Below are 17,355 nucleotides of genomic sequence, written 5' to 3' on the forward strand. Positions count from 1 at the left end.
ATGGTTTTGAGCTTGGTGATAAGTTGCAATTCAGCAACTTCTCTTTCCAGTCTATTTCTGAAATTCTTTTGTAGTAAGACAGCTACTTTGAGATCTTGTATAGAATGTCCTGGGAGATTGAAGTGTTCTCCTACTGGTTTTTCTGTCTTCTGGTTCCTGATGTCAGATTTATGTCCATTTATCCTTTGGCGTAGGGTTTGGCCTGTTTGTCCAATATAGAGAGCTGAAGGGCACTGTTGGCATTTGATGGCATACACAATGTTAGAGGATGAGCAATTAAATAGTCCTGAGATGGTATGTTGGATACCAAACAATCCATCCCAAACATACCAAACAATCCATCGTATACAGCCAGGCCTTACGTTACAACCGCATCTGTTCCAACTCTACAGACAGAGAATCTCACCTAAGAGATCTACAGCAAACCTTTTTAGAACTAAAATATCCACCTGATGAAGTTAAACAACAGATCAACAGAGCCAGACAGATACCTAGAGAGAACCTGCTGCAAGACAGACCCAAAAAAGAAAATAACAGAACACCACTAGTCATCACATACAGCTCCCAAGCTAAAACAGTACAACGCATCATCAGAGATCTACAGCCTCTCCTGGACAATGACCGCTCCCTTTCTCAAGCTCTGGGAGGAAGACCTTTCATTGCCTACAGACAGCCACCCAATCTTAAACAACTCCTCACCCACAATAATACCACCACCAGACTTAACATGGACACTGGTACCAGAGCCTGCAATAAACCCAGATGCCAACTTTGCTGCCACATACACCCAGACAACACCATTACTGGCCCCAACAACATCCAACATACCATCTCAGGACTATTTAATTGCTCATCCTCTAACATTGTGTATGCCATCAAATGCCAACAGTGCCCTTCAGCTCTCTATATTGGACAAACAGGCCAAACCCTACGCCAAAGGATAAATGGACATAAATCTGACATCAGGAACCAGAAGACAGAAAAACCAGTAGGAGAACACTTCAATCTCCCAGGACATTCTATACAAGATCTCAAAGTAGCTGTCTTACTACAAAAGAATTTCAGAAATAGACTGGAAAGAGAAGTTGCTGAATTGCAACTTATCACCAAGCTCAAAACCATGGAGGGACCTGGTTTGAACAGAGATATCGGGTTCTTATCTCATTATACATGATAAGCGATCTTCAGCCATCTCAACCCTTGCTTTTTCATGCAAAACCATTTGCAGTCGTTTGCGGTCATCAACAGCTATCAGTCAGTCAATCACCCATTTCCACCACCCTTCTGAGTGATCCCCCCTCCCCATCCCCACCCCTCCCCACCCCTTCTCTACATAAGTGCCTGGAAACTTCCATTTCACTGTATCTGAAGAAGTGTGCATGCACACGAAAGCTCATACCAAAATAAAAACTTAGTTGGTCTTTAAGGTGCTACTGAAGGAATTTTTTTATTAAAAAGCAGAGACATCACCTTGCCGACAAAAATCTGTATAGTTAAAGCTATGGTTTTCCCAGTAATATACATACAATTAGTATATGCAGTTTACTGTTGCCTCTTTGTATGCATTTTAAATACTTTTGTATGTGATTCTTTTTCTTGTGATTCTGTTAAAGAAGGCTGATTGCCGAAGAATTGATGCTTTTGAATTGTGGTGCTGGAGGAGACTCTTGAGAGTCCCATGGACTGCAAGAAGATCAAACCTATCCATTCTGAAGAAAATCAGCCCTGAGTGCTCACTGGAAGGACAGATTGTGAAGCTGAGGCTCCAATCCTTTGGCCACCGCATGAGAAGAGAAGCCTCCCTGGCAGGGCCGGCCCTAATGCGCCGGGCCACCAGGGGGCACCGTGCTGCAGCACCCGCCAGACAACCACCTTGGGAAACGGGGGGGGGGGCGCCAGAGGGATCTTCACACCACGGCGCCAGGGCAACAGATATGCATAAGACGGCCCTGCTCCCTGGAAAAGACTCTGATGTTGGGAAAGATTGAGGGCACAAGGAGAAGGGGACAACAGAGGACGAGATGGTTGGACAATGTTATCGAAATTACCAACATGAAGTTGACAAAACTGCGGGAGGCAGTGGAAGACTGGCGTGCTCTGGTCCATGGGGTCACGAAGAGTAGGACACGACTAAACGACGAAAACAAGTTACTGGCTGTGATAACTAAATTTATGGATTTGTTGTAAGCCGCTTTGAGGAACATGGTGGGAAAGTGGCAAAAAAAATCTAATTAATCCATTCATTAGGTATAATGATTTGTGCCCAAACAGAGAGAGAGGAGATCCCAGGGGAGCTTATAAAATGAAGAAATACAATAGAAAACATAACAAACCGACAGGAAACCAAATCATTCACCACCATCCAAAAATAGCATCATCTAAAAATGGCATACTGTGCTTTCAGTAGAGTTCTTTAAGATTATAAAAGGCCCTCCCTGGTGGACAAGGAAGGGTTTTTCTTAAGCCTTTGCCTGGCAGTGAAAGGACAAGTGCGTAGGTGCTTTCCCCACCAGAGTAGTAAAAAACTGGGGCATCACCACTGAAAAGGCCCTCCAGTAGCCGCATGGTAGGGGTATCTTAATGGAATTAAGTTTGTGGGTTTTTAAACACTTTTTAAATAATTACGATACAAAACAACTTAGAAGAATGGAAAAGTAGAACAGAAAACAAAAGGTGTTCCTGAAGTGTAACAAAGGCTTTTTACAAAACTGAACTTCATATCCCAGCTAGAAGCAAAATAGTACTGGGGCAGGAGGACCTTCAGACTTATATATAGCAGCACTATTATAGATATACCTACTGATTCCAGTATTAATGTAAGGCGAAAGGTGTTCTCACTATATATCTTTCTTGTCCACTATGCTTGGCTGTGTGTGTTTTCATCTCAGATGCTACTGTTATTAGAAAGGTGACATGGGGTGAGGGTTGTACTGTTCATATTGATCATTTTCCGTGACTGTTTTGAGTACCTGAATCCCTTTCATAAGCCTGGAAGGAGATTTTGTTCTAGAAAGAGAAACTGTGATGCAGCTGGAGATCAAGAAAATCTTCAGTCAATAAATAATACAACCACTGAGATAACCCTGACTCCTTCCTTGGTTTGCTTTTATTTAAAAAAAAGTAACATAATGATTGTGTTTTGTGTGATGAAGGGAATGTGTTTCACTTCTGGCAGTTTTCCTCAAGGAAATTACCCCTAGCCAGGTGCGTATCTGGGCTTATTTTGATGCAATAATTATTGCAGAGTGAAGAACTATTTTGCATAGGTTTGTAGCTTTACATATTCATGTATTTCATGTAAATTGAAGCATGAACAATCAACACATCTTGCATCCAAAATATGCAATGCAAAAAACATTCAACCAAACAAATGAAATTACAGATGTAAGATAAAATGTTTTACATCTAGTTTTGTTTTGTTTTTGTTAACATGCAGTGCAACCTTGTGCACATTTACTCAGAAGCATATCCCACTGTGTTCAATGGAGCTTCTTTCCAGGTAAGTGTGCATAGGATTGCATACCAACAGTGGAGTCTTTAAACATGCTTGCTCAAAAGTTAGGCTGTGTTCAATGGGACTTATTCCAGGAAAATATATACAAGACTGCTGCTTGAGTTGCTTATCTGCCAGATACTTGGATCAATCCACAACCACACACACCCAAAATGCAAAATACAGTGGTTTGCATCCAGGAATTCTATCCCTCTCTCTCTCTCTCTCTCTCTCTCTCTCTCTCTCTCTCTCTCTCTCTCTATCTCTCTATCTCTCTATCTCTCTATCTCTCTATCTCTCTATCTCTCTATCTCTCTATCTCTCTCTATATATATGCACCAACAATGGGAACATCTTTTAATCTCCCAGGAGTTACTTTTCTCTGCTAGGGAGCTGCAGTTAGAAAAATAACTGATGTCCAAATTCATGCATAAGAGATCAGTGGAAGGAACTTGCAAATATGTTTTAAGTTTAATTAAGCCTTAAGGCTGTTAAACTTGCACCAGTCAGAGAGCTCTGCTCATTAGCATCAAGCTAATGCTTTGTTAGTTATTTCAGCATCAGCTTTAGGTTATGTTAGTTATTTTAAAGCTTATCTTATTGGATGTTGTCATAGCAAAGAAGAGATTGTTGTATCCTTGTCTGCTTTCTTTTTTCCTTTTAAGTGCAGGCTGGTTTATATAGAAATTTCTATTTTGGTAGTTTGCTGTCTGCAAGATTTTCTTTCACATTTCTGACCCCATCTATCCATACTGTGGAAACCAGAATGGAAATCTTCAGTCTAGGCAAACCTTCCTATTTCAGCCCTTACAACGTGTGTTTTGGTTTTTTTAAAGCTTTTTTTTTAAAAAAAAAATCCAATTCATCTTAGCGATTATTATTATTAGCCCCCATCATCCAGCAGATGGCTGTACCGAGTTTTCTTTCTGCCAGCCATAAGCCTGGGTTTTTCATTTGTGACCCAGGCTCTCATTTCAGGGATCTGCAATGATGAAACGAAGCCGCAATAGATGCAGACATTCAAAGACACGGTTTGAATTCTTGAAAAAAAAACATGCAATCCGTTTTTACCGCCATGGATCAAGAGTTTAGGTCTGTGGTGGGTTTATACAGGACCATCCACGCGTCATTCTGTGTAACTATGGCAAGGATCAAGTTGCATGTGTAAAAGGCAGGCTGGCACATTGGCAGTCTGTATCAGAGCATGGCATTAAGGGCTAAACTCAATGTAATAGGAGCAAGCCGACGTTACTTTACTCACATGTATGTTCCGCACTCAAGGTGGGAGGAGTTCTGACGTTACAACAAAAATCCGAGTAAATGAAAGGGGAAAGTGTGAAGCTGGTCCGAACCTGAGCAGTTTGTGTTACAAGAGTGAGGTTCTCTGCCCCCTTGCATGCATCACCATAGTTAGAACTGAGTTTAGTGTAGTTTCACAGCTTAGAGGGTGCAGGTGTTTGCCTTTGACACAGCTAGCGGAGTAACTCATCATTGCCATTCCCTGAATTTTCCCATGAGGACTGTATAAATGAACTTCTTCTTTTTTTAATGAACTGCATTATTAATCAGATGTCTGCTGGGTTATACGATAAAGCAGACCCTAAAACACCCTTCTCAAGCCATACCAAATGTAAGATGCCTGGAAGAATATTGTACCTGTTTCAGGAAGTGCAGTCCACACAAACCCCCACCTTATGCACAAACTTTCCTGGGTTTGAAGAAAGTCTCTATCAAGATCAAGTCCTTAAGCCTTTTGAGCTACAGATCACATTTACTTGCTGCCCAAGTTTACTCCTCACGTGCGCACCGGGTATTGCTGAATATGCATATCAGGCTATTATGTAGGCATGAAGCTTAAATAATTCATGGCCATAAAATATTCTTCATTTTCCTTGAAAAAGGTTGAGAAAGAGGTCTGCATAAACTTAAGAGCAAAGTCAGGGTTGTGGGGGTGGGGGTGGGGGAGAATCTCTTTAGGCTGTCCACGTTAACAGTGTGAAAGCAGGATCCAGGTTGCCAGAGACCCCTGTTGCTACAGAGCTGGCAGACTGGCAAAGGTGCCTGGAAATAACCAAGCTGAGCAACATATGGGAAATGTACGTATGAAGAGGGCCAATGGCAGCCCTCTGCACCCTTGGGCAGCCGCTGGGCCCCAAGAACCCCAGCAAGGTCTCCCGGTGCCGATGTTCTGACCTATCTGGTTCCCCCAGGTTCCGGTTTCTCTGGTGTTGGTGACAACAGAAAGGAAGCTGCCCACCATTTAAAACTTCTGCCGTTGTCCCAGAGAGACCTATGTAGCATTGCTCCAGGCACAATGGGAGCATAAGATGGGAGGTGGTGGTGTCATGGACTGGCTGCACACAGAGAAGCGGTGGGAGGCACCAGCTGGGGAACCACCAAGGAAAGCAGGCTCAGAGCCTGGGGAGCGGTGGTGGGACAAGGAAAAGAGGGAGAAGATTGGGAGGATGAGGTGTCACAAACTGAAGGGGTAACAGGGTTTAGTGAGCAGGGAGAGTCTGTGGCAGAGAGCAGTCCAGAAGCAGGAGCTGGAGAAGAGGGAGGCCAAGGGACAGAGATGAGTCAGGCTGGTGAAGAAGCAATCCTATTGCGATAAGCTCCCCTCCTCACTGGTCTCTCAGGACCAGGAGAAGTATGAAGTGGGAGGAGCAAAGGCAAGCATGCCAATGTTGTCTCAGATTGCTTGGGAAAGACCTGGAAGAGCAGTAGACAGGCAGCTGTGGGAAGGTGGGGACCTTCAGTCTCCTTATAAAGGCAAGACCTACTGATGAAGATTTCCTGTGCTCATTAGGCCTGGCACTCCTGAGCAGATCCTGCTTCCTCTGATAAAGAGTTAACTTCATTTACTCCATGTGATTTATTGCTGGCTCACTTCTGACAGGTGTTTACCCGCGCCCAAGCCACTGTAGCCAGGTAATCACGTGGGAAAGTGGGCAGGAGGAACACAGGGACACAGGAAGTTGCTTACACCGAGTTAGACCATTGGTCCACCCAGCTCAGGATTGTCTCTACAAGAGCGTTCTTCAACTATAGGTTCCCAGATGATATTAGATTACAACTCCCATCTTCCCCAGCCAGTTTAGCCAATGGTCTGGGATGGTGGGAGTTGTACTTCACCAACCAAGGCTGAAGAATAGTGGTCTACGCAGGCAGAAGCTCTCTGAGATTTCAGATGGGGCTCTCTCCTAGATGTACCTGAGAATGCCAGAACTTGAACCTGGGGCCTTGTGCATGCAAAGCAGGTGCCCCACCAGTGAGCTATGGCCGTTCCAAAGTTTTGGTTACAGTATTTGACAACGCAGCTTCACCCAAGCGATGGGGGGCCTGTGAAGTGCACTGTTTCTTTCAGAGAAACCCAGGGCCACTTAAATGAGTAAAGAGTATTCATTTTAAGCTACACTATTGAAGATGGGAATTCAAAGAAGAAAACCTTTTTTTATGTCTGACTACTTTACATGCCCTAAGCTTAACAGCGGGCACTTTCAAATTCCATTTTCAGCATTCTCAAGCTTTTAAGAGAAATCCTCCTGACCCCGCTGGACTGTAGATTTCCCATTGCAATGTCTTGGTGACTCAGGCAAAGACTGAGGGAGGATCCTGAATACCATTTGGGCCAGCTGAGAAGGATGAGAGAGAGAGATGCGGGAAGCTAGTAAATTCACCTGCACATCCCGCCACAACAGCCCCAACCACTAGGCTCTGAGGTTTCCTCAGAACCAGGAAAGGAAGGGCAGGGAAGTACCAGCTGTGTCTTATCGAATGGCTATCAGCCTAGAGATCCCCATTTTTATTACAGTACTTATTATTATTATTAATATATTATTATTTTTTCCATTAACAGCCCAACCTTCCTCCCAAAGCAGCCCAGGGCAGCAGAAACAGCATTGATAAAACTTTCTCCTTCTTTTTTAATGACAAATAAAAACAGTTTAAAATGATTCTTAAGAAACAGCTAAAACATTGTAGAAACAGCTAAAAATATTATCAGCCAGCAATCTCAGGGTTGCCAGGGTCAGTGTCTTTCATTCCTGGGTGAACAGGAATGCTTTATTTATTTATTTTCCCTGAAAGTCAGTAGTGAGGGAGACAAATGCATCTCACTAGAGAGGACATTCCACAAACGGAGCCACCACTGAAAAGGCCCTGTCATGGGAGCAACACAATGCTTTTATTTATTTTTATTTTGTTCCCTTGCTTCTATTATGGACAAGGGCTGCGAGTTTCTTGCTCTGGATGCTTGTGAGAAACAATTCATACCGCTGAAGGTGAGAGTTTGAATGGATTGGAGACTGGGGGTGAAAAGTGACAGCAAGAAATTTGACTTTTAGAAACCCAGGAAAGCTGTACAATCCTTCTGTCCTTATTGAGAGGTTTTGGCATGCGCAGCGACATTGGGCAGGTGAGCCTATAGTTTAGCCATGAATTTAAATTTTAAAAAACCTGGTTTTTTATGTGTGCTTTTCTACACAAATTTAGATATTTGTGCAATAGCGCTTAAATGAAATTGTGTCTTAATGCAAACTGCGTTATGATCAGGCATCCCCAAACTTAGGCCCTCCAGATGTTTTGGACAATTCCCAGCATCCCTCATCACTGGTCCTATTAGCTAGGGATCATGGGAGTTGTAGGCCAAAACATCTGGTGGGCAGCAGTTTGGGGGTGCTTGGTTATGATCATAGAGGTTAGTGTGCATTTGCATGATGTGTGTATTGATAATCGCATTAAGGATGTTTTTAAAATGGGTGTGTGTATTGTGTTTGAAAAACCGCTTCTGTAAAGAATGGCATTTACAGCAGAAAATGAAACAAATGTGGCGTAAACCCACAGAAGGAAAATTAATTTCATGTGTGGAAAACAAAGAGGAAAGAAAGTTGGAATACAGAGTAATCAACAACAGAATAATGAGGCACGCAGCGGATTTATACAGAAAGTATCTGATAGCAATCATGTCGGGGGAGCTTCATTTCTTTCGGCTATTAATTTTAGTATAATTCCCCCCGCTTTCCCACCCCCTGAGCTATTTGCTTAGGAAGAAAAATCAAGTGGTGGCTGAAAAAGGAATTCTGCTGGTCTCTGAGATGAGTTAAAAATTAATGTGCTCTGTTTTCCTGAATCTATTATAATAATGGTATGCCAATGTATGTAAATGAGTCTGAAATCCAACAAGATGGAAGTATTTAAATATTCATAATCATCATATAGCATTAGCACATGCAAACCAGTTTCTCGGCCGAACAGCAATACAATGTCTCAGTAAAAGCAGCCGTACAAGTGCAAAGGCATTTTATCATAATGGATGCAGTTGCTAATTAAAACGTTGACAGTGCCGACTCCTGTATATGCTAGCATGCATCCATACGGTAATATTACTAGCTTCTTGGAACCTGATTCAGACAATAGTTCTCCAAGCAGGCATTGAAGCAGATGCTTAGGTGGGGAGAATAAGTTCATCAGTTTCACACTTAAGACCACTAGCAGCTATGCGTGGGGAGCCTGACTGCATTTCTGAAGGCCCTGGATTAAAATGTTTCACCCAGTCACCATCCTGAGCTTCTTCATTCATTTGCTTGGAGAAGAGCTTTGTGTTCTTTTCGTCTCTAAATGTGACGCAGGTTAATTGGGTTGGAGAAGTTAATGGCAATTGGTAATTCATTACATCCAAAAGTGTGTTATGAGTTATAGAGGTTGGGAAGGCGAATGTACATACCGTACATTGCGGATGTCGTTTGTGAAATATGACATGGAACGTGGGTGATAACTTGGGGCGAAGCACATGTTTTGCATATAAAAGGTTGCTGGTTCAATGGCTGGCATTTCCAGGTAGGGCTGGCGAAACCCCATCTGAAACCATGGAGAGCTGCAGAGTATTTTAGGTGATGCTGTGAGCTAAATGGCATTATGCTCAGTCAGACCACTGGCCTATGGGAAATGGCTTACTCGTTAAGCTTGCTTTCTATCATACTGGGAATCCCTCGCTTAGGTAGCACAAAGCACAGCATCAAATACAAAATGAAAAGAAGCACTCCGTCCTGTGGAGGTGCAGGGCCTTCCTTGCCAGATTCCCAGGGCACGCTTCCTCCTTGCAGTTTTTCCAGAAACTGCCATTCAGAAGCAGCCTGCCTCCAACAGTTGAGGGAGAAAATAGCTACCATGGTTAGTAGCTTCTGATAACTTTATCTTCCAGAGCAAATTCCATAGCTTAACGACATGCTGTGTAGTATTATATTTTTTCTGTCCTGAAACTTCCAATGTTCAGCTTCATTGGGTGGCACCCATCTAGTATTATGAAAGGGGGGGGCGCCTCCCTATGCACTTTCTCTAAACCAGGCTTAGGCAAACTCTGCCCTCCAGATGTTTTGGGACTACAACTCCCATCATCCCTAGCTAACAGAACCAGTGGTCAGGGATGATGGGAGTTGTAGTCCCAAAACATCTGGAGGGCCACGTTTGCCTATGCCTGCTCTAAACCATGCATAATCTTATACATACATAAACTTACTTTCCTTTTTATGAAATCCGAATCTTGTAACCTATCCTCATAGGGAAGTTGGCTCCAGCCCCTTGATACCTCTGGTTGCCCTTTTCCGAACCTTTGTGTGCTCTACATTATATCATTTTTGATTGATGACCAGAACTGCAGACTATATTCCAAGTGTGGTCACGCCATAAATTTGTATAGCATTGTTGTGATATTGGCAGTTTTATTTTCCATAGCTGCCAAGTTCTCCCTTTTTTTAAGGGAAATTCCCTTATGCTGAATAGGCTTCCTTGTGAGAAAAGGGAAAACTTGGCAGCTATGATTTTCAGACCCTTTCCTACTGATCCCTAATGTAATTTTTTAAAAAATTGGTAGACCATATTGATAAACATTTTGAAACCACTGAAAGATTGGAGAATTCTGGTGCCCCCCCCCCAAAAAAGTTGACATCCCGATAAACAGCCCAAGAGTAGAGTAGGCTGGCAATTTGTAGGGTTGGTTTGTTTTTTCTTAAAAAAAAAAGTTATTCTGTTGCTTTGCTGACAACATTTGTGAGATTTATTTATTTATCCATTCATTCCACTGACCTTTCTGCTAAAGGAGCCACAAGTGCAGGCTTTTTTGCCCAGCTCTGCTCGGTGTCACAATCAAAATCTATCGTGAAACTGCTGCAGTGAAATAAATACAGGCATGAAGGCCTTTTCCTCCTTTCACAAGAGGAAACACGATTCTATGCATATCATAGGAACCAACTCCTAGAGGCCATGGAGACTTTCAGCCCCCACAATAAAATATTTGAGAGGGCATTCCCATTCAAATGGTGTGTGTGCACTGCATTATGTGATCGATTATGCAGGGCGGGGCTTAACTGGGCCCCCACAATATTTTATTCAAGTAGGCCCCCCTGATGCATATCTCCTGAGAAGGAAGGCCTGTTTGTGCAATGGCGGGGACTTACTCCAAAATCAATGCCAAACTGCACTTCTCTCTCTCTCTCCCACGGCCGGCTGGAATGCACTCGAACTTTTTTAAAATAATTAAAAAAAATCCCGCAGACGTTTCTCCAGAAGCATTTTTCAGGTCATGGAAAACTATAACCGGCTGCGAAGGATGCTTCGACTTCGACCCCGGCAAAGGAGTCGCTTCCCCACACCTTGGGGCATTCCTCGGTTTCATCTCCCCCACTCTGTGCACGCACCTCCTCGTTTTTGCAACGAGAAAGCACTTAAGACTTTGTCGGGGGTGGAGGGGGGGCAAACGGGGCGGGGCCTCGGGGAGGGGGGCTCCCCAGCTCCCTCTAGCGGCCTCCCGCGGGCTGTTCAGGATGCGGCAAAGGCCTTTGCATAAATTATGTTCATGACGCAGCAGCTAAAAAACCCAGAGCGCCGAAATCTGCCCCCTCGTTCTCCCCCCAGGCGGGGCAGGGGCTCGGGCGGCTGCGGCGGGGGGGCAGGCCCGGTGCAAAATATCGGGGGCTGTGCTTGCAGGAGGGCTTGAGCCCGGCTGGGCCCTGGGGGTGGGGGGCGCTGCCTCCCCCCTCCTCTTTTTGTGCGTGTGCGAGCAGCACCCTTCGCTCCCGCTGCTGTGAGATGAATTTTTAATTATTCTCCGGGAAAAAAAGAAAGAGAGAGCGAGAGAGAGAAAAGAAGACGAGGAGGGGAAAAGATCGGCTCGGAGGAGCCCCGGCCCGGGCAGGGGGCGAGCGGGTCCCTCCCGGCTGCGCAGCGGTGAGTGGGGTGGGGTGGGGGCGGCGGGGCCGTGCTGGGGGGCGGGGGGGACCCGGTTCGGTGAATATGCAATGGTCTTAATTAGCATAATTTATATATTTATGATAAAGAGAGAGGAAAACAGGGGCCGGAGCGCGGGGGAGACGCCGGGGACGGCGAGGCAGCCCGAGGGGCGCAGAGGACGGGCGGCGCACGCAGGGCTGGGGGGGGAAGCCCCCCGGTCTGTTTTTTGGGGGGCCATCCAGCGAAAGGAATGTTGAGAGATCATTTTTTTTTGCGGGGGGGGTGTCGGTGGGTTGGGGGAGGAACCGGACCGCACGAGGAAAGCGAAAGGCTGGCTAGGAAATAGGCAGGGTGGTAGTGGGAATTGGTAGGAAAGAAAAAGCGGGGGTAGTAATAATAATAATACTGTAATAATAATAATAATAATAATAATAATAATAATAATAATAATAATAATAATAATAATAATACTGTAATAATAATGATGCGGCGGCTCTCCTGGAGGATTGGAGCCCGGCTAGGCAGAAGCCGGCGGCGAGGAGCGAAGGGGCAGTTGCTGAGAAATGGGTTAGAGAGGGAGGCAGAGGGCAAAGGGGGTCTATTTGGCATTTTCGTGCTGCGAACCGCCCTGCTCGGACGAAGGGCGGTATGCAAACTTAATGAATGAGCAGCACCATAAGTGAATGAGAAGCGGGCGCGAAGGAAGGCGAGGCCCCCCGGGAGGACGCTGCTTGGGGAGCCCCCGCGGGGAAAGAGGGGGCGTGGGTCTAAGGGGCTGGGGGGCAGTGGGGTGCTGGTCCCCCACGCGAACAAGTCGGAGGGGGGGAGCACCCCCTGCGCTGTGGGGTGCGCGGTTAGTGGAGGGGAAGGGGGACTCCAGGAGGGTGCCTGGGGCGCATCCCCCTGAAAGGAAAGGGAGCCTGAGGGGCTCGCAGGGCGCGGCGAAGGGGGTCCAGTGTGGGGCGGCCCGCGAGGCAAGAGGCTCCCGGTGTGGGGCTGAACCCGGAACCCCGGGGAGAAGCGGGGTGCTCGGCTTCGGAGGCGCCGCGGGCAGTTGGGCGCGAGCGGGAAACGGGACAGGGGGCGCCGCGAGCGAGAGCCCCCCGAGCGGCGGGGAAAGGAACCCAGGCAGGGTTTGGCGTCAGCCCCGGGGCCCGGAGCCTCTTGGCCCCGCCGGAGCTCAGCCCCCGATGCACGAGGAATGAGAGGGCGCCGGGAGGGAGCGGCTGGCACCGAGTCCGGGGCGTAGCGAAGCCGGGCGGCACTTTTGGAGTGCGCGGCGGCAAGCAGCTTCCTCAGGACTTCACGAAATGTCGCCCTCCGAGGATGGGGTACCTAGGTGGGTCTTATAAGCAGGAAGGCGGACCTGGCGGGTGGCGGAGTTTGTCAACAGGGCGGCCAAAATAGGGTGAGGTACTGGGAAGGGCAGCACATTTCTGTGTAGAGCCAACAATGTTGGGCATGGCTTCTTTGCTGCCACTGGCCAAGCGGGCATCTCCAGTCAGGTCCGTTGTTTCGTTGGGCTTGAAAAGAAATGCATACTTTCCCTTTTAATCTGACCACTGGAAATGCAGAATTTGGCAGCCCAGGTTGCTTATCGGGACAAGACAGTTTGGGCATATAATGCCCGCCCCACGCCAACTGCCCTGGCTGCCAGTTAGTTTTGGGTCCCAATTCAAAGTGCTCCTCTTGACCTATAAAGACTCAAATGGTTGAGGATTGGAATACCGCACAGACAGCGAAATCATCACCTGAGGCCCTTCTTCGTGTGCCTCCTCCATGAGTGGTCCGGAGGGTGCCAACATGAGAAGGGGCCTTTTCTGTGGTGGCTCCCCGTTTGTGGGATGCTCTCCCTATATAGAGGCTTATCTGGCACCTTCGTTACATATCTGTAGGCGCCAGGCAAAAACATTTCTCTATAACCAGGCCTTTGGCTGATTAACATGCTATGGCTTAAGTGTGTGGAAGGGGAGTTATTGGTTTGGGTTTTTTTTATATACAGTATATTTTGTGTTTTCATTCTGTATTTTTCTTATGTGAACCACCCTGTGATGTTCCACTGAAAGGTAGTGTACAAATAATAATAATAATAATAATAATAATAATCTCCCCAACTTCCTCTCCCAGTTGAATGGGTAACTTCAGTGTAACTTGTTGAAACTGGAGAAATGAAGGCTTAGAATTAGATCTCAACCCTCTCCCAACACTGGATTCCTTTCAATTTGGCCCCTTCCTCCATGGCTGCTTTTGTCTCTCTCTCTTACAAAGAGTCGGACACGACTAAACAACAACTCTTTTTTAAGTACAACAAGATCTGATCATGGATCTCGTAACTAACACCACATCTCTCTCTCTCACACACACCTCTCATTTCAAGGAATGAGGACTGGAGAGTGAAGGTCAGAGGACATTAAGGACAGCTTGACCTTTGGTAGGTCCTCTCTCCTTCTCTTTCTCCACTTTTACAAATTTTGCTGCAGATTGAACATAAGGACAGCAGAAGAGCTCTGATGGGTTATCTAGTCCAGCATCCTGTTCCCACAGTGGCTAACCAGAATCTCACAAGCAGGACTGGCCAAACCAAGGACTAGTTCACACTGAGGATGCAAAGCTGTCTTTGAGCTGTACCATTTCAAACCACAAGTGTGGGCCGTCTTGAATTAATGTTCCTTTGTACTTAAAAAGAGAAGTAATCTCCACATTGAAAACTAGATGCCAGAGGTGAGGATTCTGGTGGTGGTTTCAGGCATGTCAGCCTCTGCTTGCAGTGGGAAATGGGACACAGCTTTACCAAGTCTGTGAGGTCTCAACACTGATAGGAAGCAAGGGGGCCTTGTAAATAGAAATAAATCATTCCTATCTTTGCTGCACAAGGGGGCTGATTATGCCTCGGGGCTAATAAAACAGTTGGCTATGGCAACCGCTGCTTGTGTGTCTTTTTGTGTAAAGGTTGATTCAACTGTGGCTGAAATATAATCTCCATGTAGGCAAAGATCTGTGCACTGTTACAGTGTGCAGGCCACCAGTTGTATTTGACATAGAGTTTGGTGGTTGTGGCTATTTTGGTCACGTGTACATGGATTTGGAAGTGACTCACCAGATGAGCATATGCATTACATATACCATAAGTATTATGACTGAAGTTTAGCCCCTGACACTGCTGGGGTTTAGCTCGGGAAACACTGCATAGATCATGGGAAAAGCTTTAAAAGGATGTTAGGTAATACAGCCGCAAGGGTCTGCTGTGTGAGACTTGGGAGAATCATTGCCCGGTGTATTCCTAAATAACATTTTCATCCTGCTGTTCCAAGGAGCTCAGGGAGGCATCCATGTTCCTCTTAACTAAACCTAAAAGTTTAGGTTCAAAATTCAGGGAACTTCAACTGACTCAGGGTGTTTCGTGGCTGAGTAGTGATTTGAAGCCAAGTGTCATTCCAATTATCTACAGACTTTACTGAGCCAAATGGATCAGTGTAAGGCAGAACCTCTAAACTGCGCACAGTTTGGTTTGTGCATGTAACAGATGCTGAGAGGGGGGCAGAAACTTACGCTTTTGATGGGTAGGCAGTGCTGCAGTTTCCCTCAAGCCTATGTGCACAACCGTAGGTGTGGTGCTGTGTCCGTGTGTGTCTGTGCCATGCAAATATGCAGTGTTGCGATGCTGATGGCAGGGGAGACCTGAGTTCAGATCCCCAGACCCATGAAACTCGCTGGTGAACTTGGGCCAGTCACTAACCAACTTCACAGGATTGTTGTACGGATAAAATGGGGGGGGGCGGGTTAGTATGTTAATTGCCTTGAGCTCTTTGGAGGAAAGGCAGGATTTCAATGAAATAAATAAACATCCACTTCCAGTTTGGGGTGGTTCTTCTGTGGATAATACGTAAAGACATCTGGATTCATTTATAAACTGACCGGTCCACTCCAGTTGTCTCCCTTTCCACTAGTAGCAGCAGAAGCTCAAAAGTAAACTCTTGCATCCTTTAAAATACATTATTAGTAAAGCAAAGGGAGGAAAGAATTCTGCTTTTTTGGGGTGGGAAATGGCTCTTCTCCTGCCTTGAACTCTGGCACTTGACTGTCTGGTGCTGAGATTAGGCCTGCTTCATAATGGGATGTTTACTCTCTGTTGGACAGGATCAGTGGCTACACATCCCTTTTATATTCTGCTCACTCCCGTGGGGCAAGATTGCTATCTAAAATCAACTCCTGTGTCAGTGTGGTGTAGTGGTTAAGAGCGGTAGACTCGTAATCTGGGGAACCGGGTTCGCGTCTCCGCTCCTCCACATGCAGCTGCTGGGTGACCTTGGGCTAGTCACACTTCTCTGAAGTCTCTCAGCCCCACTCACTTCACAGAGTGTTTGTTGTGGGGGAGGAAGGGAAAGGAGAATGTTAACCGCTTTGAGACTCCTTCGGGTAGTGATAAAACGGGATATCAAATCCAAACTCCTCCTCTTCTTCTTCAGTAGGGTTAACTTTTAAAAGCTAGTTGTACAGAAAACTAAGACCTAGTGTAGTTATTCTCTGATCAATATGCCTTTGTAAAGGAGAAGGGGTCCTGTGAGCCTTGTGTTTGTATGCCTTTGGAAAAATGCATATTCAAAACACTATTAAATGGAACAAGATTTCACTTCAGAAACATTTCGATCATTTACATGGGAGGAAATGAAAGTTGCAGCACATTTGCATACTGACATTCAAAACCTTTTAATCATTGATGGCACACTATAGTGTTATAAGCTCCACCTTCTCCCTCCTGTAGCCTGGAAAGTGAATATATTACCCTCATTTAATTTTATGATATATTAACATGTTGTCTTCCATTCTGTGCTGGGAGCATTATCTCCCTCCCTCTCTGTTTCCCCTTTCCTCCAGAGATCAAGAAATAGCTTTTATCTCAACATTACTTTTTCATGTTTTGCTGCAAAAGTGAACTAACATTGTTGTGCCTGAAATAATCAGAATGAAACAGGTGCGTTTTCATAAAATTACCATTGCAAATGTGTCCCATTCCACTCTCTTAACCTCTCTTGTACAGTAGGCATCTGCTAAGAAGTGAGAAAAAGATCTGAAAAGACACTTGAGATTTTATGCCAGTGCTTTCTGCCTTGCTGAAAGACAGAAGCCGGGTTAAATGAATACACTTTGCTCCCCCCCTTTTACATTACTTTACAACAGAAATAATGGAATTCTACTTTTTTTCTTAAACAATACTACGCAAGAATCACAACAGGGAGGAGCGACTTGTGGCTCTCTGGGTGTTGTTGGATTCCAACTCCCAAGAGCCCCAACCAATAGCCAGGGATCATGGGAGTTGTATTCCAACAACATCTGATTCCCCACCCCTGTGTTACAGAATTATTTTAAGCCGGTTTGCATTCTTCCTCTACCACCAGTTTCAGGACGGTTAACCGCATAGTACAGATGTAATCCCCTGTTCATTGGAACCTATTTTCATATACGGTAATGTGTTCCAGTTTGGATTCATTCTATGCTGAGCACCATTAATTCATAGTCCAATTCTGAAGTTCATATGGCCCAAACAGACACATCACCTCCACTGACTTTCTGAGAAAATGGCAATCTTGACAATCTCCACCCTAGCCGGGCATTTGCGTTGAGACTGCCCTTTACGC

At 45.6% G+C, this 17,355-nt stretch overlaps 1 protein-coding gene across 1 annotated transcript in view; it reads left to right on the top strand.

The window, feature by feature from the left end:
- The first annotated feature begins 11,330 nt into the window (after positions 1-11,330).
- The window catches only part of POU6F1 (POU class 6 homeobox 1), a 37,253-nt gene continuing 31,228 nt past the window's right edge, over positions 11,331-17,355 (top strand). Inside the window, exon 1 of the mRNA XM_035103141.3 lies at positions 11,331-11,716. The gene's annotated coding sequence lies outside the window, so the exon portion shown is untranslated. The remainder of the gene's footprint in view (positions 11,717-17,355) is intronic.

The sequence above is a fragment of the Zootoca vivipara genome, chromosome 2 (genome assembly GCF_965207765.1).
Source record: "Zootoca vivipara chromosome 2, rZooViv2.hap1.1, whole genome shotgun sequence".
In the NCBI taxonomy this organism is placed as follows: Eukaryota; Metazoa; Chordata; class Lepidosauria; order Squamata; family Lacertidae; genus Zootoca; species Zootoca vivipara.